Here is a 26,226-nt window from a genome sequence, read left to right as displayed (position 1 = left end):
GCTCTGGGCACCGCACATGTAAGTAGTGTTGCTGGTACTGTACTAGAAGCTAAAGATGAAGCAAATGCCTGCATCTCCTGATCCTGGGAGCAGAACGGCTCATCAGTCATTTGTGCTTTTCTGTGGGCGGTACTGTGGGTTGCAAAGCTATTTTTCATCTCTCCCGTCGCTTTCACCTGATTCTAACCGGATGCCACGAGTGCTGCAAGCACTGAGCCTAGCACGTTGCGTCGCCAATGCAAAATACCATATGTTTTCAGTGGAGGAGGAGGCAAGTTCACTTGCTGCCAGTCCAGCTTTATTTTAAGCCAGGTTTTAAGGCTGCATTTGGAACTGAACCTGGCTGGGCATGACTCCTCCCCATTTAAGCACATCTGCAGCTCTCATTCACGTGTTGTTTTCCATTAATGAAGATATGACATGTGACTGGACCTGACAGATCCCTGTGGTACATCACTTTTTCCCTGCCTGATCTATTACTTTTCCCTGCCCTCTTTTCAATCTACCTGACTCCCTTCCAATCCAAACTCATTCTAATGGCTGCTATTCGTTTGGTTTGTTACAATAAAGCAATTAAAAAAAAAATCTGCTCTGGTGACAAGCTAGCAACCTCCCACTTCTGTGTCTTAAGTATGGCATGTGATGCCTGGATTATGGAACAAGGCATAAGTCATAAATGCATCATATTGCTGTTTCATCTCGCTTCTCTGTTACAGAGAGAATAGCCCTCATTTTTTCAGCATATTTTATCTACCTCTGACCTTGACCATTTTATATGCAGAGGAAAAGGAGATAGCGTGTTGCATTCTGCTCTTGTTCTCTCTGGTGCACGCCTGGAATCATTGCAATGCCATCGGCCGAGTGACGCAGCTGCAAGCGGCTCTCAAAACTGATCCCAGCTCTGGGATCAAGCAAATCAGTACCTCAGAAATCCTTTGTGCAGGCTTGTTCCACTTAGGGATGCCCATTAGAGACAGTGTTTAGTGAAGATGGTGAATCAGGTCAGATTTTTCACATTATTTCCCCCCTCCTCTTTTTCCTACTTGATAGCGGCAGGGATGTGTTTGCGGGGCGTTTTCCATGGAACTACTGATCTAACTTTGGTTTTGTTCCTTCTTTTATCTGGAAGTAACCAAATAGTTGCCTCTCTCTCAGTAGTTTTGCGGGAAATGAGGAATGGTGGTCAATCTGGAGTAAAAACCAATGAAGACAAATGAGAGAGGGGAGGACAAGAAAAGCTAAGGTGAGTGAGATGCATTTGACCCCGTAAGGGTAAGGGGCCAAATGTTTTCTTCACTTACGGCTGTGAAATCAGAGTGTTGCAGGGGTGTAACCGAATGTTGCCCATGAAATGTTGCTCCGCTAAAGGAAAAGGTAATTGTCAGTGAGTGGGACAGAAGACAAAAATCATCATTTCAGAATTCAAGTTAATTCTGAAATGATGATTTTTGTGCATTTTTTGCTGATTTTTTTTTGTCGGTTTTTGTGATTTTGAGCACCTGAGTAGCCTCATGACTCTGTTTCCTAAATTACTGCCCCTACATCCCACCGTTCTTTTACGCTATGGTAAGCTGAGCTACTCCATGTCTCTTTCCCACTGATTTGCAGGGGGACCTTGTACATCCTGGACATGCAGGGAGAATGGTAGGAAAGCACTAGAGGACTTCCAGCAGTTAAACGACTTGGCCTGCAGTCTCACTGCAAAGTTATCAGGCTACCAGCCCAAATAAAAATGGTACCCAGTATCTAACCCACCGTCCCAACCATGCCAGCAGTTTGAAAGCACCAGCTAACTCACAGGAAAGGTTTGTGGTGAGTAGATGGAAAGAGGGTTAAAGGAGCAGAACTCGGATAAAAACAGCCCAGGCTCATTCTGCAGTGAAAGCGCAGGGAGAAGGAGGACGTACAAAAAAATTTCACTTGAAATTTTTTAATGAATTTGCTTTAGCCTTCGCTTACCTTTCATGTACATTCCCCGGAAGCATTTATGAACTCTAGGTTTGCTGACAAAAATGTCAGCAGAAAGCAAATTTCAAAGTGTATGCACCAATGTTTGTAGACACCTTCCTAGATTGTCTGGTTAAATAATGGGATGTCAAACTCAAGGTGTTAAATAAATATAGGTACACAGTCAAAATAGAATATCACAGCGGCGTGATCCAAAACCCACTTGTGTTAATGGATAGACTCGCATAGATATTTTGGAGCCTGATCCAGAGGCAATATGCCAATATACAGAAATTAAGGGCAAAAACTGGCGAACCAGCATGCCTGGCAGCGAAAGGAACTTCGATGTGATAGGTATTACTGAACGACAAGAAGCAATGGGATCCTGTGATACCCAGCCATGCGGTGTCATGTAAAGAACAGCTGCTGTCTGATCCAGAAAAGAATGCTCCTTTCAGCTACAGCCAGAGAAGAAATTGCTCCGTAAAGATGTAGACAGATGTACCCAGAACAAAACTCGTGGACGGTTTTGGATTAATGTCTCCAGAACCTCCCCTCTGGGACTTGCATGCGAACAGCGTGTATGTAGCGTACGTTTTATAGTTTAGGAGGTCATGGCAGAGACTCTCATTTGCTGGAAATCAACAGATCCTGAGAAGCAGCAAAGCCTCACATGACCGGAGGATCTGGAGTCTCTATACTGGATTTTTTTTTTTTTACAGCACGTTGTGAGAGCGACCTGTCTTCATACAGTAACCCGTGCACACGAGACATATAGCATATACTATCTATGTACGTGAAATGCACACAATACGCCCTGTCCTGGTGGGTTGTCCACACTTGATGACGTACTCCTCTGGCTCATCCTGAACCAATGAAGGTTTCTGCTCATCGGTGCTGGCATGTACTTCTATGTACAATATGGGTCATGTGAGCCACACCATCCATATGTTGCCATGTATTAGAGCCTTCTCTGCATACCGTCTACATCCCTATCTGTATACCTATATCCTTCTTGGGATTTGGGGATTTTTCTTTCTGAATCCGGATGGCAAGCTAGACTATAGCCATTTTTTATGGAAGTCCTCTGATGCGCTGTGGTCACCTGTTCCCTGTGAAGTACTGCACGTGTTCAACCACAGGAGAGACAGGGGCACCATGGAAGATGTCATCTGGTTAAAAATAATGCTCTGGAGCAGAGAATGGAGTCACAGGACTAAAACTCCTCTGAGTCACAACAGTAGCTCAGGAAAACAGAGATTTGTGTCATGATGAAACTCAGCTTTTCAGTATGACTCCTTACTTCTTAATTTTTTTCCCTGCAGATTTTGTAAAAACTGCAACTGTTTATTTAAAAAAAAACAAAAATCAACAGATGAGTCCCAGGAAGCCCTATAGCATCTTGACTATGTCTGTGAATGAGTGATGTTCCTGCTACGGCCTGGGCCACAGAGAGGATGCAGTGACTAATACAAGCAACAAACTATTTCCTTTTAGCTCAAAACGGTTTCGGCTGGTATTGTCAGAGCTGTAGGACCAACATTCAAGCTTTGTTTCCCCAGGTATGTGTGAGTTTGAATGTGTGCATTTGTGATTTATCTAGTAATTCTCTGTGGTTTCCAGTACATAATTTCATTATAATGTCCATTTTCCTTAATCTGAGAGGAAGGTTACAAAACACGGTAAAATCCGTTTTTCACTCTCTGGGGTTTCCAAAGCCTCATACTCATTTATCTTACTTTATTTTTCTTTCTATTTGTGGTTTTGAGGTTGTAGTTCCAGAAATATTAACTCTTGGAGTCAGATCCAGAGCCAAACCCAAAGCTTGTTTGGAAGGAATACCAAAATCTTCTCTTGTGTCAGACACACAAATGGACACATGGTCATTGATTTATATTAAAAGGCACATCAATAAAGTTGGGTGCTCAGGAAAAAATGCTGCATGAGAAATACAGCGGAATGGAAACTGGGGGGAAAACCCCCCAGACATCCCCACAAATGTTTGGTTGACTTTTTAAATGAGTCTGCTTTGCTGAATTTGTGGCCTAATGCTAATTTTCCTAAGTTATTCTAATAAGAGTCGACCAGTAGAAACGGTCGTGGAAGCAGAGTAAGGTAGTATTTGTGGAAAGCTTCGTGCCTGAAGCTGGGGAAGCCCTGTACCTGACATCTGCTTGTGTTAGCTCAGGTGTGTCACCCACTTTGTACCCACACACTTTGTGGCAGTTCTCCCTACATGCAGGGTGGGTATCCCATTTCAGTTAGCAAGGAAGCAGGCTGATCTGCCCTTCCTCCCTTGTTTGGGGGCACAAGGACCCCTGCATTTGAACCATCCTGTGTAATCCCTATAGTAATCAAAGTGACCCACTCCTGAGACTAAGACTGCAAACCCTGCGTGGCAGGGACCATCTCCGTGTTCGGTGCTTGTACAGCACCCGACACAATGGTAGGGGTCCCCCAGCCCTCCTTGCAGCACTCATAATATTACAGCTTTTAACCCCTAGGATGTGGATGTCATTTCCCACAAGATTTCGACAGCGCATTTCCCATCGGGACAAGATTTTCGATATTGTCCACAAACTGCGGGCAACGTGCTTTGTTTCAGGTCAGTCGAAGCACAGCCCTTTGATGCCGCCTTTTTTATTTGGCTGATATTATATTTCATTTCCTAATAAACGAATGAAAGGAATTGTCGAATCACGGAGCTGAAAAGAATTGCAAGGGTCAGAGAGACCAACCCCTGAATGAATGCAGGACTCCTGCACTACTCCTTTTCCTTTCCTAGTCCAGAGAAATTATTCCAACCATTTCATGCTCAAATTACTGAAGCAGGAGAAGTGGCCGGAGGGGGTGGGTATTTTTTCTCCTAGGTGTCTTTTTTCCATCATTATGCTATAATATTGAAATCCAAAGTGTAAACACCAATGGATATGCTGCCACTGCTAAGCTATTAAATGAGAGAAGCAGGGATGCTTCTGCATATGTATAAGGGCAACCTGGTTTTCATATGTTAACTCCTTCCATGGTGGGAGCCCACTGATGGAGAAGATTGCACTACCTTGTGGGCAGCAGCAAAGCAATTATGCTATTCATACTCAGGAGGAAGACTACAGGATGATTTGCTTTGCAACATAATCTGTTAACCTCAGTATTCACCCTGTTGGACACAGATCTGTTAACTTTTAACATGCCTCCCCAATTAAGCTATTGAGGCCTCCGACTTAAATAGCTGTCCACAGCTGTTGTGAATCGATGTATTCCCCTGACAAGGGCTGGAACAGCCAGCTGAACTTCAGAAAGGAACAGGTTTCTCATTTTAGTCTTTGCAGTAAAGTTAACTTGTTTTTCAACTGTTCTGTAACACCCCACCGCCCACCCCCCACATGGCAGATTTGCAGCCTTAGGTCATTCTGCTAAGCATGGAATATTAGAAAGGTTATTCAAAAGTGTTTTCTGATTATAGTTATATTCACAATTTACACCACAGACTCCCTTTTAAAATCAGATATGATTTACTGAGGCACGCATTGTATTGCATGCAAATACAGTGCATTATGAACATTCGGGGACCTGGTTCTGATAAAAGTTGGGAGAGATTCAGCTGAATTCAAGCGTGCTACGCTAGTATAAAGTGAGTGTGTGCGAGTGCGTGTGTAAATGGAATATGTGTATTCATCTATCTAGGGCCAATGTGTTCAAAACAGTAAGTGATACAACACCTTTAAAGGTGTTAAAGGTGTTTAAAGGAGCATGATTTTCTGAGACTGGGTGCTCAGCTCTTTCCGAATATCAGACCCCTTTAAAAGTGTCTGAGGTTGAACACTCAGGATAAAAGGCTCCCCAAAACCTTTAGTCACTTTTGAAAATCTCAGCTTGGTGAATATATAAAGCAATACACATAGCCAAGCAGAAAACACTGTCTCAATGCAGCTGTGTTCAGTAAAGCACATATTTGGACTTGGGAGTACAGAAACCCATATATAAGTCTACAGAACTGCCTCAGTTTAGTGCATGGCGGTGGTTCATAACAATGCAACACCACGCACTATTGCAATGTCACACCGTAAACATTGCAAGATCATTATGCCATTGCTTTGTTGCTCCCTACAATCCTATTAGATACCAAATCAGCTCTGCTGCTCTTAAAGAGTGACTACCGTTGCTGTAGGCAATTTAAACACTGACTGAATGTTGTACGTTTATTAGAGGTTTTACATACCTTTTGTACAGTTGATGTCAAATTAAATTAATTACCTGCAGCTAGAGTATATGTTCCTGAGGCATAGACCAGAACTATTAGAAAATAATAGGGAGAAAAACTTGTTTAGAATAATGACTGTGGTTAAAAAAAAAAAATACGCAAAGCACTGACATAGCGAGATCAGAAACCACTGCAATGGGGTTAAAGCTGCCCAGATGCCTAAAGAAATATCTGTAATGAAATGTCAACCCAGAAATAATAGCTTAGAGTAAAATAATAGCTGCAACAGAAAATTTCCCTGAAATGTAAGTAGGATCCTTGGTGAAGGGTGATGGAATTAACCCAGCTCTGAGGGCTTGATGGAGACCCCAGTGTACCGCATGAGCCCCGTGTCTGCCCGTTCACAAGAGTTGAGACGAACAAAGAGAATAGCTGTACTCTGGGCATTTACATCCCTACAGAGATGTTCTCCACTTCACCCCTGAACAGGCCACCATGGGCCCAGTGGGGGTATATTGGGAAATGGACCTTTGTAGCAACTTTTCCCATTCTGCACTTCTCATAAAACAGTGCACTGTCTGCTCCACTCACAAGCTACTGCTGGCTTCTGCCTTCCCCTCCATCTTCAGGGCCTATGAGAGATGGGGCCCAGTTGTATTGAGCCCCACAAAATCAGACCACTCTCTTCTTCCTGAGCAACTTGCATTAGTCTAAATTCTGGCAAAGAGTGGGGCAAGGTAGACTAACTGACTCAGAGAGGTCTCAACCAAACTGTTGCTCTCTTACCCTCTCCACCTACTTCTTTCCCTTTCTCTCCCAGTTCCATCATTCCCTATATCCTATACTGTCCCACTCAGTCCTTGGCCAACAATTCATGCCCAATGAATTCTCAGCCTTTTGAGTACGTCCTCTACCTCCCCCAAACATCTGCTACCTTCTTCTAGGCCACCTCATCTACCAGCTGCTCAGCCTCAACATGTCCACTGCTCCACTGGCTCATTCCCTAATGCCACCGATTCTCAGGACAGCCCTGGTCCTTCTCTTGCCATCAATATTCATTTCCCACCGCACAGCCCTCCTCTCTTCAGATCCAGCCCTTCTTGTAGACTCCAGTTTATCTTCAGGCTTCTTCACAAAGTATCAGAAGAAAGAGGGGTCCCAGCAGTGACTCCGTTTGGCAATCTCCCACGTAACCCCTTTCTTCTCAGGGCTGAAGTAAGGAAGGGAGTTGCTCTCCCCTTCCCAGAGCTAGGGTTAGGCAGGGCAGCTGGTGCACATCGCCGCTTCCCCTTGAAGACTTCTTGGGCACTCAGTGCTCAGTCAGGCTGGAAACCACCAAACCAGTTCTTTCTTCTCCCTTCTACCTCAGATGTTGGCCAGGCATGGAGGTATGCATGAGCTTTTCTGATGGCTCAGAAACCTGTTGGGGTAGTCATAAGCAGGAGTGGAGAAGCAGTTTCCTCTACTGCCTCCTCCGAGGAAGAGAGACTGTCAGCGATTGTCTTGGAAGCTGGTGGTTTTCAGGATCAGCTTCCATGGGCCCCAACCCTGCCGTCAGCTGCATGAGAATGGATCCTTAAGCCCATGCAGTTTCCCCAGGGACTTTGCTGGGAGCTGGCCCCGAGGTCAAAGGTCCCATCAATGCATGTACGTTTTTTTCCTGGGGTTGGGGTTTTGTTTTTCCCAAATGCTCAGCTTTTCCTCAATGCAAAGCAAATGAAAGATTCAAGTGCCTTCAAAACCTGTAAACAACTCTTGTTTTCTCATCCAGTGTCAAGACAGTCCTTACCATTACCCTTTTGTTTGGCGCCTGCTGCCCTGAACCTAGGGAAGAGATTACAAGTTGTACCATCGGCAGTCAAGCAAGGTCTAAGCCATGAGGAAGGATCTGAGTCATCTCCCTGAGAGAATATTTTAGCGGTACATCATTGTTTGTTTTCAGGCAAACTAGTACAATTATGCAACATAAATTCTTTGAAAGCATTTGGGACTTCAGTTCAATTTAAACTCCTGTAGGTTTTATGACCAGCATGAACGATTATACAATGTATGCATACAAATAAAGACATGCAAGGAGGTGAGAAAGGAGGACTAAAGGATATGCTTAACTGCATGCACACTTATGTCAAATTATAGCAAAGGGTTGGAGTTACGAAGAGTGCATGTCAAAAATGTGGGCTGTACGAGTACTGGCTGCGGAGGATAGTTTTACCGTCCTAATAACAAGGGCGTACATGCACAATGAACACAAGGGCCAATTTGATGTCATGCCACCACTACTCCACTCACTTTCAGTGAAGCTAGCTGACTTCTATCAAGTAACCCCCGTTAGCGTTGGGAAGGGAACCAAGCCTATTTAAGCTAACAAGCCAAAGTTATAATAGAGGTAGAGGGAAGTATTCAAATGTGGCCAGTATGAATATTTCACTGTCCCTATCAAATGATAAGCCAGGTACTTATGGCTCAGATCTGTCACTTTTATTTGTGTTTTTAAGAACAAGGAAGGATGAGCTTGTGATTAAACCAGGGGACTGGGACCCAGGAAGTCTGGGTGTATTCAGTTTCTGGCTCTGCCATATTTTTCCAACGTGACCATGGGCAAGTCACATAGTTGCTTTCTGCCTCAGTTTCCCCTCTGCTCTTTGGTTCCACCCAAGGAAAAGCAACCCAGGGCCACATATCTTTTTCCATACTGCTGCAGTTTTTCTCTTGGGAAGACAGAGCCCCACCAAGATGGGAACAGGCTGATGTTTGTGCAGTTTGGGAGCCTGTATATTGAACTGATTTGGGGGGCACCAACCCCTCCAAATGCTGTGCAACTCTGTGGAAAGGGTAAGGTCAACACAGAGGTGAGGTTCTGTGCTGTGCCTCTCAGAGGCCACCTTTACACATATCTCATCCTGGGCTGAAGATGCCTCTGACATAAATAAGTCCATCCTGGTGGCCTACAGGTGTGTCTGTTGGCAGTCAAAAGTTGTGACTGGAGCTCATGTGAATACGTCCAAATCAGCTTGGTACTGCCAAAAATGTTGCTGGTGTAGCATAGAGCTCATTACTTGCTAATCGCGTGCGCATTTGCCTGGTTTCTCAGGCAGGTTTTGCACCCCACGCACACAGCACACTGTGTATCCATGGGTACTCAGCTAGCCATACATGAACTACTTCATTTAAATCTACGTCAGGCGTGTCTACATGAGCTGAAGTCATGGCAGCATAGATATCCTTAGAGTCTTAGCAGCCTGCAAGCCACAGCACTGCCACGACTCTACACCACGGCTTGCTGTGTGGCCCTTACCACTACATGACCCTCCCAGCCCCAGCCCGGCTTGTTAACATGTTCTGTACACCAGGACTCATAAGTAGGGACCTACTCAATGCATGATTTTGTAGATTTCATGGAAACCAAGAAATCAGGCATTGTCCATGAAGGTGGGCATTGTCCACAAAATCTGCAAACTAATTTTTTTTTTTAAAAACTTACTAAAAATAAAATATTCGTTCCCAAGTGGGAGCCAGTGATCCTTATGGCCTCTGTGGTCTGGTTGCACAGCCCACCATGTGAAGGGGCCACTGAGAATTTCAGCCAAGACAAAGAGTCTAGAACAATTCTACCAAACAGGTCCCCGGCCCATGTGGCGTGTTGAAATACATGCTTATATGACCTGCATTCTTGTCTGCAGCTGAAACAGCTGCTGCCTCTTTGCAACAACAGAGCTGATTGTGTGTGCTGAATGCAGACATGTGCACATACCATTAATATCTGCATTGCTCCGAGTCTGTTCTTTGGACTCCTCTATGCTTTCAGGGGATTTTTTTCCCCTTCTTCTCTTTCTTTTCATTATTTGACATAGAAAAGTTAAAAATTCTCCTCAATAGACCTGTTTAGCATTACCCAGACCTGCAAGAACAACGTGCCACTGAGTAACATAGCTGTACATAATTTCAGATGGTGGATCCGGGTCCAAACAGACACAAGCCAGGACCTTGGAATTAGCAGGAACTCTCGAGACCTGCGTCCAACCATGCAACCACCAGACTTAACCAGTGTGTGGTGAGGCACGAAGACAAGTGACAGGAAATGCACACATAATGCCTCCTTATCCACACAGAGATTAACCTTTTATAACCTGAACAACAGTCTTGGGGTTCAGCCCACACAGATTCATTGAAACAGCACCAAGGATGTGCATGCAAAGGGAGCTATGTGGCCAGCTCTTCCAGGTGATGTTTTTCTTAAAACCCCAGCACCTGGAATCATGTTGTTGGGTACAAATCTTAGCTTTGGTTTTGTAAAAGAAGCAAGTTTTTAGGCCTTGTGATTTCAGTCAGAACTTGAGAATGTGGCCTGAGTGTTGTCCTGCGACTCAAAAAGCAGAAGGCAAAGAAAAAAGAACCCCAAATCTAGCATTTAAAACCCCATAATTTGGTGGAGCTGACTTATAACTTGGAGTTGACAACATTGAAAGGGTGCCTCATCCTGAACACAGAACACTATCTCTTTATGGGCATCTATACTTGTGCTCCAGGGTCGAGAGGCGGGCTGTGGTGGAACCACTCCCCCCATCAGCATGATCGGCTGCAGGGGGACTCCCTCCACTCCAGTCCCTGACTGGCTGCTGGGGGGGCAAGTGCCCCTCTCCCGTCCTGACTCAGGAGGCACCAGTCGCCCATGGCAAGGGCACTGAATACACGTAACGCTGAGGCTGCTGGAGTGCACTAACCAGCACACTTCAGCAGACTCACAGCAGACTTGATTAATTGAGTTCTGACACATGTCTAGGTGCCCTACATGACCTTGAAACACTCATTAAAATCATTCTGTTAAAAGCAAAGCAGAAAACAATGCAAGAGGGGACAACATCAAGTTAAAACCAACATAAAACAACATGAGTGAAGTTAGAACCCAGCCCCCAAAGTCAACTTTTATCCTGTATTTCGTGGATGTGGCTAAAAATGACTTTTACCATGGGCCTTATTTTGACTTCATTTACAGTAGTTTTATACCCAGGTAATGTCCCTGACTTATATGGAGATCCCCTGACCTACACTGCTGGTGACAAGATCATGCTGATTGCTAATGCTCAGTGAGCCCTTGGAAGCAAGCAATTCAGAGAAAAGACACTGCATTTTGGTTTCCTCATGAGCATTCACTTCAGACTGGCTCTGCCCAGCCTCCTGGAAATCAAAAACACCACAATCTTGGTCCTTGATTTTCAGTGACTCAGTTCTGGGTGTCTAGACTACTCTCCTGAGGTTCGAAACACCTGCAGATCCCATTGTCTTCAAGTATCTGCCCTCTTAACCAGCTGACTAACTTCAGGCATCTTGTTAAAAAAAAAAAGCTGGGCTCAGTTTTCTAGCCTTTAAATCATATTCATACTTTGGGCCTTAAAGAGAAATGCTCTGAACAGATTTCATTGGGGCTTGCAGCCAGGCATTGTAGGGTTAAAATTCATCCTCGGTCTTTAGGAAATGATTTGGGCAGGGAAAGTCTAAAATCCTTAAATAAGCAATACTCCAACTGTCTTGAGCAAAAATGTATTATTAAGGAGAGCAGGACTCGGACATAATGAAAAAAAATCTAAAGGGAAGTTTGTAAATCTGTGCATATTGCCAGAATCTGCTCATATTTACACAGATGTAAATTCAGTGGAACTGCTGAAAAAAGTCGCTGGAAATCCTCAAAATGACACTGATGCAACTGAGATCAGAATCTGGCTCATTGATTACCCTGGGGTTGTGCAGGATGCATGTAATTGGTGGCAGAATATGGCCCTTTCTTTGTTTTCATTACTCAATATCTAACAATGTGGAATGAAGAACGGGACCAAGCTGCAAAAGTGCCTGAGGACTTTGTTTAATTGAAATCAGGATTGGGAACATCCTTCTAAATCAACAACAGTCAAACCTTTTTTTGCAAAAGCAATGGATTTTTTCAGTTTACTTGCAGAGAGGATTTTAACTCTTCATCCCTCACAGAGACGCACATTTAATGATTTTGCTCAAGTCATTATCTTTCATTCTGAAAAATGCCAGGTGCAACAGATTCTGGATGTGACCCTCTTTACGCCAAAATCCCTTTGCAATGGAACAGGGATGAAAAAATAAATAAAATGCAAATAATTACTGGAGAGGTTCCTGAGCTTAAAGGTTATGATTTTTCTCCAGGTTTTAAATTCAATCAAATATGGAGGATATCCAACACAAGGCTTTTTGGTTCAGTTCATTATAAATCTAGCAAGACAGCCTACAAAGTTCTGATACAGCTCTGGATTTCTCTCAAGTTGTGGCAGGGTTTGAGTGATGTTATAGCTGTGATAGTCCAGAAATTATGCGAGAGGCAAGGATTTTTGTGGGTGATACGTTTTATTGGGCCAACTGCACAGCTGGGACTCGAACGAGCGCCTAGATGCAAGAACACTTTGCATTTATTTGAAAGCTTGTCTGAATCCGTTCCAACCAAGTTGGTCCAGCAGAACCCATCAGCCACAAAAATCCAAGCTGGTCCAGGATGGTCCAGTAAAACAGATCGCCCACAAAAATCCTTGCCTCAAGTTTTGGCAAGGACTCATACTCATGTGTGTCTTTGGCTCTGGAACAAGGAATTGATCCCCATCTCTATGAATTGCAAGGCATGGGGAACACTTAACAAATGGCAACTTCTTCAACAAGTTGACTCAAAAGCAATCGCCGAGGATGTCAGCTTTTCTGGATAAGTCGCTGCTAACCACATTTACTAGGAGAAGGAGCATTTAAACTTTCGTGTTCTAATTAAAGTCTGTTCCTTCCTCAGAGCGCAGCTCTCCCTGCATGTTGTGAAACCATCTGAGCAGCTCTGTGCCGCTTAGCTAAAGATTTCACAACGGGACTTTGTTTTTTCCCACCCCCCAGCTGCATTTTTCCAAACACACATTTGCAGAGGCTTCGTTTCAGTGCATTTAGTGGATCAGGGTTTGGACTGAGATGCCGCACGAGTTTTTGCAACAAAAGAGACTGTCCTTCCAGGCTGTTGGAAATGAGGAGTGCACTTAGCGCCGTGTTAGCAGCATTCGGCTGGGAGAGTATTTTCTGCGGATCAGGCTGGTGCCATAACAAAGATTTTGAATGTTAACATCCTGCCCCCACCTAAGCCCTCCCGGTGCGAGAGTGAGTCTTGGGAAGGAGGAGAAGGGGTTTCTGTACTCAGGGATGATGGCAAGAGCTGCTGGAGAGGAAAAAGGAAAACACTGCTTATTTCGGGCAGGAAGATAATTGATCTATAGCCTGTAGACAACTGGTCTCAAAGCAGCCAGTGGCTACACCGAGGAGACTGTAGCTAACCAGAGCCCAGACTAGCCTGTCAAACAAAAGCTTTACAGGGACACCAGGGAGAACAAAAGTAGCACATTTTGTTCCTTCATAATAAATCTTCCATCTTTATTGTGCTGAGACATTTTGCTCCTGAGCACGCAGCATTTCTGAGCAGAGCCCACCCCCTCCCGGCCCTTCCACCTCCACCCCCACTGAAATGCTTGACAGGGACCCAAAGCACCAAACCTTATTTGACCTGGTGTATCAGGCTTCGGGTTTTTATTTCCTCTGCATGCACAGCCAGGCCCAGCTGTTCTCTAGGTCCTCCGACGGCGAGGGCTCCTGGCTGAGGAAGTGCAGCCTGAGCTGGCTTCAGCTCCATCACTCTGTGTTTTATGCATGCTAAGGCAATAAAATAACCTTTTCTATATTTAACTAGCATTGCATAATGCAGCTTTTTATTACGTAAAGCTGCTGCTTATATTGCCTGGAATATTGAACACAATAAAAAATGCAATATATCTCCAGCATATATAAAATAACCTGGTTGGTTTTTTTTGCTTTTTGTTTAAAGGATCAATCAAAGGTCTAATCTGTTCTCGTGAATTCACCTCTGCTAAGCAGGTGAGGTACCAGACAGTGCATTGTTTACTGTCATTCAGGCTTGCATACAATATTCGGCTCCGAGGCTGGCAGGGGATATGGAAGAATAACAATTTGTTCATTATTTGAACCATTCGAGAAGGCAAATAAAGACTAACCTGCTTTCCTTCAAATCAGGTCAATTTTTTTTCCCCCACCGTAAAGCAGCAGTAGAAACCACTTAAGAATCCGAGCATTATGACTGTATATCATCATTATTGCCTACAATACATGGTGAATAGGTATTTTCCTACAATAGCACGTGAAGCCAGAGAAAATGAAAGATGTTTCCCTATTCTTTACCCTTTTAGGGTAGAAATAGAGAGAGAACCAGAGTTAAATATTAACAGAGCGAACAGCTTGCGAAACAAACACAATTAAATAGCACAGCAGCCACACAACAATAACACCAAATCATGGTGCAACGGCTGAGCATGGGGGTAGCGTAGTCGGTACGGATTAAAGGGACCGATTTGCATCTCATGAGTATTCAGAGGCGAGACTTGGTATATGTGCAAAGATGAGCCAGGGGGAAATATATTTTGTGGCCACCATGTGGCTATTCAGGCCAAATGATAGCTTTGCTTGAATGCGCCTCAGGTGGGACAATTCTTGCCACTTTTACAGAATAGTCGCCTATGTCTTTGCCAAACAAAACACCAGCTTCCTTTCCCCCGCCCCCCCATATGTACTCTTATGACTGTCTAACTATAAAGCATAAGCCACAATATGATTTCACTCAGAAAATGAGAAAATAGAATAAGAACATCAGATTTGTTGTATGGACCAGATCGCTGTTTGCCATGTTATGGACAAGGCTGTTGGGACAAGGATCCAGGAACAGAAAAGTCTTCTCCTGGCTGCCTAATTCCATGAGACCAGAAGACAAATGATGCTTTGCCCTTCTTTCCCCTTGTTTTGCCTTTCTTGCTCCTTCTCCCTCTCCAAGCAACGTCTGGAGCCTCGTCATGCCCCCCTCTCCCAATAAGGGAGAGAAAGGTGGCCAAACACCAGTTGTTTCCATACGGGATGAGATTTCTGTGCCTTTAGGCTCTCTTCCAGAAGAGACTCTCTACTGCCCATTATTTTGCCCATAGTGGCTAATCCAAAAACAGTAGAAAGGCTCCCAGTGACTTCTACCACTCCTGGATCAGGCCCTCGTTGCACATCCCAGCCAGTCTGAACTCCATCCAGTACAGTAGATCCATCTTCAAGAGGGATGCGGAGAATCTTGACAGGATCCAGAGGAGGCCACTTGTATGGTTAGGGGCCTGCAGCCAAGACCCTACAGGGAAAGACTGAGGGACTTGGATCTCTTCAGTCTTTGCAAGAGACCTCTGAGAGGTGATCTTGTGGCTGCCTATAAATTCATCAGGGGAGGGCAGCAGGGAATAGGAGATGCTCTATTTACTAGGGCATCCCCTGGAGTAACTAGGAGCAATGGCCACAACTCACAGAGAACAGATTTAAGTTGGACATCAGGAAGAACTTCTTCACCGTCAGGGTTGCCAGAATCTGGCATGGGCGTCCAAGGGAGGTGGTGCTCTCCCCTACCCTGTGGTCTTCAAGAGTAGACCGGACAAGCATCTAGTTGGGGTCGTCTGACCCCAGCGCTCTTTCCTGCCCAGGGCAGAGGTTCGGACTCGATGACTGTGGCAGGACGGGGTCTGGGGGGGTCCGTGACCTCCCCTAGCACCCCTGCCTTCTGTGCCAAAATCGGGTCTTGAACGCACCCTCTCTCTCGCCCACCACATCTTGCTGGTATCTCGTTAATGGGAGGCTGCCTTCCTGCCCTCCTTGGCACAGTGCCTGCCTTGCTGTACCGGGGCTCTGTCCAATTGCCCGCCTGCTTGCTCTCACGGGTGCTCCCTCGCTTCTCTCACGGCCCTCGCTGCACCGGGGCCTAATAAGCTCTCCCCCTCCCGGGGCTCCTCAATAAGCTCGCCCCCTCCTGGGGCTCCTACAGACAGTGCCCCACTGGGGCCTGTCCCTTCAATAAGCTCGCCCCCTTCTGGGGCTTCTCCCATACAGACAGTGCCCCACTGGGGCCTGTCCCTCCGTGCTCGTGCTCTCGCCCCAACTGGGGCCTGTCTCGCACCTCTCGTGCTCCCCGCCCACACTCGGGCCTTGCTCGCGCTTTTCGCCCTCGGGGCTCAGGCAGTCTCAGCCTTACCTGGCCCCCAGACCCCTTCCCTGGGTCTCACGCCCCACTGGGGCTCCTCCTGATAATCGCCCACACTGTGGCCGGGGTTGGGACACCCCGTTTGAGGCCTCCTCCACCCCTACAGCCTCACCCAGTCCTCCGGTGTTTCTGCGCTTCTCACGCCACAACAACCAAAACCATAAGCACAAAACCCCCTGGGCTATAACATAAATTGCCTGCCAACCTGGCTTGTTTCAATATACATCTCCACCAGGGTTTTCTCGAGCTCCTACCTCCTTGGCGGCCAATGCTGTTTATAAAGGCCAGGCCCTGCCCCCTTCTGGTCAGCTGACCAGACCGGTTGTCACGGCAACCCGCACCTGTGCTGCCCTGGTGGTTGGCAGCTGAGCTCGTAACACTGCCTCCAGTAGCAGGCATCTTAGTGCCCTGCTACAATGACCTACTGAGGTCCCTTCTGACCCTAGCATGTATGAATCTTGTTTTCCTCCACTTACAGCTTGGGAAGATGAGGCACAGTGAGCTGAAGGGACATGCCCCCCACTCAAAGAGCAAGTCAGTGCCCAGGCCTGGGAATTGAGTATCTAAGTCTCAACCCCCTGCTCTGACATTAATCAACAGTGCCGTGCCATCGGCCTTGGAGTGATTATCTCCCATTTAGAGCTGGGAAGAATCCATCCATCAACTAAGGCTGCAGATTTTTATAATCTCAATAAAACTTGTGCATTTAAGGGAGCTTTAACGGTGGGAAATCCCCTGTGGAAAGTCTGGTGTTTTCATCTTCAAGTCAGTTCTCCCCTCCCCCTCCCACCACACCTCCCTCAGAGTTTCATTTCTGGGCAGAAGAAAATGTAAAAAAGCAGTCCAGCAATTTATGAGTAAGCAGCAATCAGTCTGGTGGTGCACGGGCTGGGGTTCTGCGTTGCAGGTGTATTCTAGCTAAACCTTCCCTCTGAGCAGTAAATTCACTTGGAGGCAGCTCTTCTCATGGCAAGTGATAGATTAATTTTGTTCTCCTTCAGATTTGTATTTTATAGATCTAGATGTCCCTAACCTGTTGTGTCTGTTGGGTGTGTAGCCAAGTGCGCATTTCTTCTAACATCAGAGAACAGGCCTGTGGTGCAGTAAAGAAGAACAATATGGAACAATATCCGGATAGGACCATCAGGAGATCCATTCTCCTGGCATCCTCCCCTTCCAGCCCAGCTGGCACATAGGCAGAAGTGAACACTGACCCAACCTATACTGGTCCTAAAATTGGATGAAGAGCTCTTTTTTTCAGTTAGCTGGACCTCCTAAAAGACCTGGTGGGGGGTGTCTTGGTCAACTTGAAATGAAAATTTCTCGAAATGTTGGGAGGAACCTGCAGGAACCTGTCCATACTTATGCATGACTTATGCATGACTATTCAGTCACTAAGTACATTCCTTCACTGAATGGGTGAATGAAGAACAGGAAAGTGGATTGAAGAAGTGCATATATTTTTATTTATGGATTCTCATAGCCAGAGAAATCAGAGGTACAACAAGGGTGATGTTCCATCTGGTGAATTCAGGGATGTGAGTCAAAATTTGGCAGGGAATATAGCCCTTGGTAATCAACTAATTGCTCAGAGCTCAGAGATGCTATAAGAATTGCTATCTTTTGGGGATAAACAATCTGAGGAATGTGCCCAATGAAAGATCAAGGGCTTGGAAAGACAGGAAGGACTCGGGAGATGAGCAGCTTATCAAAGAAATGATCACATGAAATAAAGCACTCTATCTTACACGAGAAGAGGATGGGAGGGAGTGGGAGTTGAATGATCTCAGGTTACTGGGTGTCCCTGAGGGGAATAACTGCAGAAACCTGGAAGATTGCACAGCCAAAAAATGAGTTACAGAGAACTGAGAGCTAATGAACTTTACAAATCTTGTCGGGCTGGTTGCTGATAGCTCATCCTTTACCAACAACGAGTGTAAGGAAATGCAATGACGAGTGACATTTGTACTTGTACTTTCCCTGGTCGTGAAAGGTCCAAAATATGCCCTGGAAATAGCCCGATATAAAGCCACAGCATATTTAAGAAAATCTAACATTGTTTTCATCTTGATTATATCCAGACTGTATCAGTGCTGAGGTGCTTGTTTTCTCTTTTGCTTACAACAGGGTAAGCAACCTCACTGAAGGCAATAGGGATGTATGAGAATGCAGAACAGCACCAGAAAATCTTCTATTATGATTAAGCCATCAATGCACGTGCCCGTGAACTAGCCCACTTGCTAGAGAGGAAACGGATGGTACTATCACACCTGCTGCTTCTCAGGCCTTTTGGCTCCTGTGGGGGCCTACACTTCTCTGTGCCAGATTTCTTGCCCTAAACCTTTCCTGCTTCTGCCACCTTCAATTCTTTCTCTCCATGACGGCTCACAGTGCTTCTCTCCAAACTTAAGCAGCCTACACCACAAAACCCAGTCATCTTGAATACAACAAATGTTGACGTAGGACTAATAATAGAGGGGAAAACTCCCAGTAAAAATGAAACGTCATAAAACATACCTTAACATCAGAGTGAAAATAGCTGGTTACAGCAGTACCTAGGTTGAGCATGATGAAGAACAAGCCTCTGAGAAAGTCCAATTGTGTTTTCGTTGTGCAGGGAGCCAGATGCATTACGATTTTCCCCTCTCTAGTAGCTACCATTTCCTTTGTCCTGTGCCCTATGGACTTTCTGTGAGTAGTATACATGTGACAGGCCAATCCAGTTCAGCACTGGGGATCAAACCCAAATCCTCTGAGGATTAAAGCAATGAACCCCTTCTTCCAGTTCTTACTACAAGATGCCAATGTGTCAAACAAGGCTGCAGCAGATAATCCCTCTGTGGAGCCCAGCCACCACAAAAAGGAAGCAGAGCACCCCAGCGAATGGATGTGGGCTCCACGTTTGTCCTGGCCAGAGAAATCCATCATAAGTGTCGCAGGCCCACCCACCTCAAGCCTGATATTGTTCACCACTTGAACAGTTTCTTATATGCTTTTCCATCTCGAAGCATCAGCAGCTCGTGGAACCCAGATGTTGCACTGATGGGGCTTTGTGGGCATCTGTTAGAGCTTTTCTTTAGTATATTGAATATTACCCTCATTCGTAGCTTCAGATCACCATCAACCCTTTTCCACTAACAATCTATTTGATCATTTCACATACTGAAAAGAGTTACATGAGGTGCCTGGAACATTTTTAGTGGGATCCCCCTCCTGCCCTCTGGGGCATCCAAATATCTATCCTCATGCAAGACATTGAGCCTATTAGCAGCCAAATGTGGCGGCCAAAGATTAAAGCTGGTATAGTGTTGTCATCTGCTGTTTTACTGGGTGTACCTGGTAAATTGGTAACGCCACTTTGCCTGCCTCATCCAGTTTCCTCGCCTGTAAAACACTGCAATAGTATTTACCTACCTCATGCGGAGGGTGCAAGGATTCATAAATGAATTTATTCATTCACACCAAACGTTGAAAATCTTCAGCTGAAAGGTGCAATTATTCTCGTTTAGTGCTGTTACTGGGCATAACTGTATTTGTGGTCCTACTCTGAATATAGGCACTTTGTGGAGCTACAAGGCAATGTGGGAACGGAGTTCGTATAAATGAAGAATGTGAATTCTGAGCTCCATAACCCTTGAGAAAGATAATTGGGGGGTGGGGAGGTTACAATCGTGTGCAACTGCCTTTATTACTCTAACATGCCTGCTCTACTAACGAAAAGGACCTGCACTTTCTTATATAAAAATACGTGATCCTAAGAAAATAAGGAAGCCGAACTTTCTGTTTGTGTTTCCATAACTTCCTTCAGACCCACGTCTGCTTGTCTTTGATGTGATCTGGATAGTCTCAGGAGGTGCAGTGGGCTGCTCCCTCCCCCCGGAGGGACATTAGAGCCGGGGAGGAGGCCTTTGTGCCTTGTTTATGCTTGGAGCCGGCGTGCTAGTTTGCAGTCTTGCAGGCTGTCTCTATTACGTTGCACTGCAGTGCACTGCTGGCAGCTCCTCCATCCAGAGCTCTACCAATTGATATGTCACACAATACCCAGTGTGGGAAGGGCAAACACCCTGCCATTTGGCTGGTTATTTGCACAGATCAAATTGGCTTGCTCGGCTTGCTGTTTCCTTCTCCAAGGGTCACCCTTAACGAGCCCCAGTCCCATGAGTTGCCTCTTCCTCCCTACATCTTACCTTGGGGCCTGCACAAAACCATCCAGGTTTCATTTCTTGTTTTTCCTAAGTGAAGCCCTCTAAAGAATCAGTTTGCTGACTGTTTGTCTCTGCCCCTGTGCTTGGCTCTAAATACAGGCACTAGAGGCAGGAAATAGGGTGCAGCAGTCAGGGAGAGAAAATTGTGGGATTGTTGCTACCAGACTCCCTGTGCTTACAGTGGTCAGTGCTTGGAGGAGCTGCAAACACGTTGCAGGGATGGGTGGGTGAGGAAGAGGCTTCGGTCAACAGCCTTGAGTTCCTGGTGGCAGGGGCTGTGCGCCATGGCGGGGGAGTCCCCACACACTCTCACACCCCACACATCCACACACTGTCCCACCCAGGCTTGACAGTCCCACGGCCCCACTGTGCACAGGCTCCACATTCCCACCAGCCCCAGCCCCACGTGCTCCTACCCAGCTGCAGTGCTCCAGCAGGGACATGCAAAGAAGCCACCGGAGGATGGGGAAGCCAAGCAGGTCCCTCGGTGGCTGCAACAGTAGCGTGGATCAAGAAGTTGTGCGTGCTGGCTAGGGCTGGGCCTAGGGCTGGGGTTGGGGCACTCCTGCACATGAGGGTGGGAGCAAAGCGTGTGGGCTAGGAGGAGTACCGTTAATTGGTGGGCACCTGCGGATTGAATGAACTCACCTGGCAGGCCAGTTTCAGCCCATGGGCCATATTTTGCACCCCCCTGATCTTGACCATGGCCCCAAAAGTTTAGCAGATTATGCAGGGTTGGGCTGGGTTGCTGCTGTGGGTCAAGTTTATGTTTTCAGTGTTAATGGTCAGTGCATCTGGGTTGGAGCAGGTGTTACCTGGCTCTTGTACAGTATTTTGTAATTAATCCATGAAAAGATAGGATTCTCCTGTGCAAAGTATTCTGTAGCCTGCCCACAGAGGTCTGGCCTACCCCCGACCCCTCCAGTTCCCGTAATTTAATCCAGCAGTTTGTGACACAGTTGCATGTGATGTTGTTAGCGGTAAATCTAATTCAGGCTTCATTTGCAGTGTATTTTTTAGGCTGTAGATTTAATTAAATGATAATTGTTTCCATTACTGCTCATCTATCTGTCTGTCTGTTCATCCGTAGTTTTATAACAGGGCCGTGTATGAGAGTTCCTGATCAGGATGACATTGCATAAAACACTCCAAATGCATAACAGCATTTTAGGCTTTCCTGTGTATTAAGTGGCTCGTCTTCTGCTAGACACGTTACCAGAGCAGATGGACAATTTTTCTGTCCTGTTCTGCCATAGAAGCGTTCTAGATTAATAAAAGCTTGCACTTCTCTGGCACCTTCCTTCCTTGGAGCTCTACAAACTATGATGAATGTAGCCTCACAACACCCCTCTGAAGTACTGTCCTACCCGCTGGGCACAGAGGAAACTGGGTCACAGGAAAGTTAAGGCTAAATTGGCTTCAGTAGAAGCTGCAAATGCTTGGCACCTTAAATATCGGCTTTTTTATTTAGGTTGCATAAGTGTGGATTGCTTGTCCCAGTTTTCATAAGGTGCAGAGCATGCACATACAGCTCAAGTTGTAGACAGTAGAGCAACAGGTGTTTACCATCTTTGAAAATGTGGCCGCCTCTGAAAATGTTCTACCGTAAGTGCATTAACCAAGGCAGCAAATAGCAGAATCAAACCCAAAACATGAGTCCCGCCCACTATTCCTCAGGTTCTTACTCACTGTTGTCCAAGTGGGAATGGTAACAGGCCTTGCACCTCGTTTGTACAGAGGTTAACAAAGAGACCAGGTGCTCCAATGTCTCCTAACTCCAGATTTGCTAACCTTACTACCAGACCCTTTTTCTTCCCTAGGTTGATAAGGTGTTGATCAGTTAAAACGGAGCTGCACAACTTCCAAGAGGCCGAGGACCACATGCCCAGTGGGCTGCACCAGCGATGGCTGCACACCGAAGGGGCTGACGTGTTGGGGGCAATGAGCGGGTGCTCCCCTACCCTGTTGCACCATACACAAGGGGGGTACTCCACCCCGCTGCACAGCAGGAGAAGGCAGGTGCTCCCTCACCTCATTGCACCAAGTGTACAGGTGGGCAGGTGCTCCCCTACCTTGTTGCAGCACATGCATGGCACGGTACTTTACCTACAGCTCCCTGAAGGCTCCCCTGTGGCAGCTGGCCATGTAGGTGCTCTGGGCTGTTGGTTGCCCCTGCACTTCAGGCTGTCACGCTGCCCCCTACACCCAGGCCCCTGGGCCTGGGTCAAGCAGCAGAAGCCAGGGGAGGGGGGTTGAGCCTCAGGACACCAGCTGCTACTAAAGTTGGAGAGACAGGGGCAGCAGTGGCTGGGCGGGAGCCCAGGGGTCACACGTTAACCCCTCGCAGGGTGTAGGCCACCAGTTGGATGCCCTGAGTTAAAAGAAAAATCCAAAATGGATCCGTGCAACACAAATTAAGGGCACATTGCAGGGAAGAGCTGCATCCAAGGGATGAGACCAGCCAAAGAGGCAAGCAAACAAAAATTAATTCCCTTTTTTGCAGGGACTAAAATTGAGTAAACAAAACGACGAATGCTGCTGGCTGCAGGCCATTCTGGAAGAGCCCAATCAGAGCAGCCTATTGGAATCGCTCCTGCTTCATTGCAATGCCCCTTGCGAAGTAAGTATATTAGATTAAAATGATTTAACTGTGACATATAGGCATGTCCAGCATATCTGGCGCCACATTTTTGGTTAGGTCCCTGTCTTATCTAGTCTCCAGGGCTTTCTTGTCTTTTTTCCCATAGCATATACTCTAGAAGAAATCAAATCATCCGTTTCTTCCTGTTTATTGGCCCTGCAGTCATACTGGAGCTTGCTGCATTGCTTGAAAACCTACATAGAGGGTCTGGCTATTGTGAGAAACAGCAGGAAGTTTTCAAGCTGCACATCACAGTTCCCGAGCTGAGCTTCACCAGGATAAAAGCAGACAGCGGCGACGGGGAGAACACCAGCTCACTGTTTCTAATTAGGAAGGGGCTTCAGTTCATTCTGTTACTGCTCATTATGTCGCTTGCTTACTAGTACAAATTGTTCAAGCCCTGTCTCAGGCTCTGATTCAGGAATACTTCCTTATTCAGCACAGCGCTTAAGCATGTGCCAAAGTCCTACTGAACTCAATGACGTGCTTTGAGCTAATCAGACTTTCCCGAACCAGAGTCTCCAAGTTGGTCAAAGCAGGAAGGCACAGTCAGCTCCTCCTCTCCCTCTTCCCCGCAACACATCCTGTCCAAATCACTCAAGTATTTTGACAGCACGCTCTTCCTCCATACTAAGGGCTAAGCTTCTCCCAGACTAACATCCTCTTGCTAACCTCTAGGCTTCTCTTGGATGAAGTGTCACAGGCGCTGCATGATAAACTGGCTACTGTATACATATACCATTTGCCCTGTGTTAAGGAGAGCAAAAACTACTCATAGGGTACGTCTACATGAGACGCTAACTGCGCAGTAGCCTAATAACACTGCATAGTGGTGCACCGGGCAAAAACCGTGCTAATACGCTACTGTGCATTAGTATTAGGCTACTGCACCAGAAGTATCACTCAAAACCCATGCGGCGGTGCTACCGTGCAGGAGCGCAAGTTACTGTGCATTGATTTAATACTTGGTTAACCAAGTACTAACTTAATGTGCTGTAACTATAGCACATTAACAAATGTGTAGAAGCGCCCGGAGATATGTATGTATAGTGCAATAGCCCCTGGACTCAGCTGCTTATCAAACATACAGGAAGATATTGCATTTATCCAAAAGAGCTTAAAGTCGAAAAGGTACCATGCTGCCAGCAACTGAGGGAGATTTTCCTTTGCCTCCAAAGGCAAGGGAGGCCTTTGCTTCTGGAGCGGAAGCAGAGATGTTCCTCTCCCTGCAATGTCACACTACCTTATTCCTTGTTTATGTACCTATGGCACCCAGGAGGATTGGTAACGGCCCGCTTGTTAATTATTGTTCAATGTAAGTAAGGGTGGCTGGATCTGGCCCTTATTTATTGTCCCTTCAGGTTTATTGCCTTTGTTTCTCTTTTTTGCAGATTAATTACAAACACCTCACTCTGTGGAGTGAGGCTCCCGATGTATGGCAGTTGTGTGATCTCAGACCCATGAATTATAGATGCTTGACATATCACACCAAGCCATTATATTTTTTTCACAAACAAGCTATGAATTATGAAGAAGCTCCATTAATTTTACAATATTCTCTATCTTTTGCATGGGTAGGTGCAGGTGTATCCCGATAAAATCTTCATATCCTGCCCCCCTCCCCCTGTCATCTACAGGTAGGACAGATGGGTGCCACAGGAGCAACTCATGAAGGTCTGCTGCTCAGACAGTCAATTCGCTGGGGAAAATAAAATGGGGTGTTCAAATGGAAAAGGGGTCTCACTCTTACCTAGTGTCTTTGCTGATGTGAATAATGAATCCTGTTTTTTATTATTATTTATATTTACCATAGCACCTACTAGGGACATGTATGGATCAGGGATCCCTCCTTGTGCCAGAGGCTGTACAAACACAGACCAAAAAATGACTCCCTTCCCCAAAGAACTTGTATTCCCAGTGTTAGACAGGAGAGGGATACAGAGGGCAAGGAAACAATGAGGCAATATTGATCAGCATGACAGGCAGTGGTTTCACCAGTAGCAGCCTCCCCCGTTTTTTTGCAGGCAGGATTTTTTCAGGAAGGATTTAATGGAGACTCATGCATAGGTGATATAGCCCATACAAAATACAGAGGAGAGATTTTGCATCCAGATAGCAGGCGAGCACATGGGAATGTGCTAAGAACCTCGACAGAATGAAAGAGAATATATTTATGCCAAGCCACTTAGGCTTGGAAATAGGCAGTGCTTTTACTTTAACAATTTGCAGATAAAGCACAATGAGATCCCTATTTTTTTTTAATAAAACCAATGTTTTAGTGGTATTTAGTGGTATTCCGGGGCAGTATTATGGGGTTGGGTCTGCACTGCCCTCATCATGGAAGACCCTGGGCTGCAGAAGGCAGGCTGGGGAGTGATGGAGATGTGGCCAGGGCAAGACCCACAGGGCAGTGATTCCCTCCTGCTGTGACCCTCACAGACAGGTAAGTCTGGGAGGTCCCAAAGGCTGCCTCAGCCAGCACCTGCCCTCTGAAGAAGGTGCCCACTCACCCCCTTGGTCCTCATGTGAAGGGGTTCAAATGGACACTGCTCCCCATCCATCCGTCCCTCTCTGTCAGTGCAGGAAGAGAGAGGTGCCTGGTCAGGGGCAGGCAGAAGTGGCGGGGCCCCGGCAGCCTGGGGCGGCCAAAACTGGGTCACATCTTATTGCACCAAGTCCACATTGCCTGTGCCAGCTCCTGAGCACAGTCTGCCCTGACTGTGACGTATCCCTGGCATCTGGGGCTAGAGGGGAGGCCTACAGACCCTCTGCCCCAGTCTTTCAAAAGGACCCAGAGCAGGCAGGCAGTGCCCTCCCCACACATCCCCCCTGCAACAAAAGGGCAGCGTGACTTTTCCCGTAGCAGCCTCCCAGAGACTCTCCCCATAGCAGGCAATGCTTGCCTCTGAAGCCGTCCCCATAGCAGGCTTTTCCCCCAGCATGCAGGCCATACACCCCCTGCAGCAGTGGTCCTCAACCTATTTTGTACCAGGACCCATTTGGAAACATAGATGCCCGGTCCCGACCCAGTGCCCCTCACTCCTGACCTGCTATCCCCAGACCCCCGCCTCTTGGTGTGCTGGGCAGGGGGTGGGCATGTGCCGCAGGGGGTGGGTTA

This window comes from Gavialis gangeticus, unplaced genomic scaffold (assembly GCF_001723915.1).
Source record: "Gavialis gangeticus isolate Ggan-Ray unplaced genomic scaffold, GavGan_comp1, whole genome shotgun sequence".
In the NCBI taxonomy this organism is placed as follows: domain Eukaryota; kingdom Metazoa; phylum Chordata; order Crocodylia; family Gavialidae; genus Gavialis; species Gavialis gangeticus.
This window is presented reverse-complemented; position numbering follows the sequence as displayed.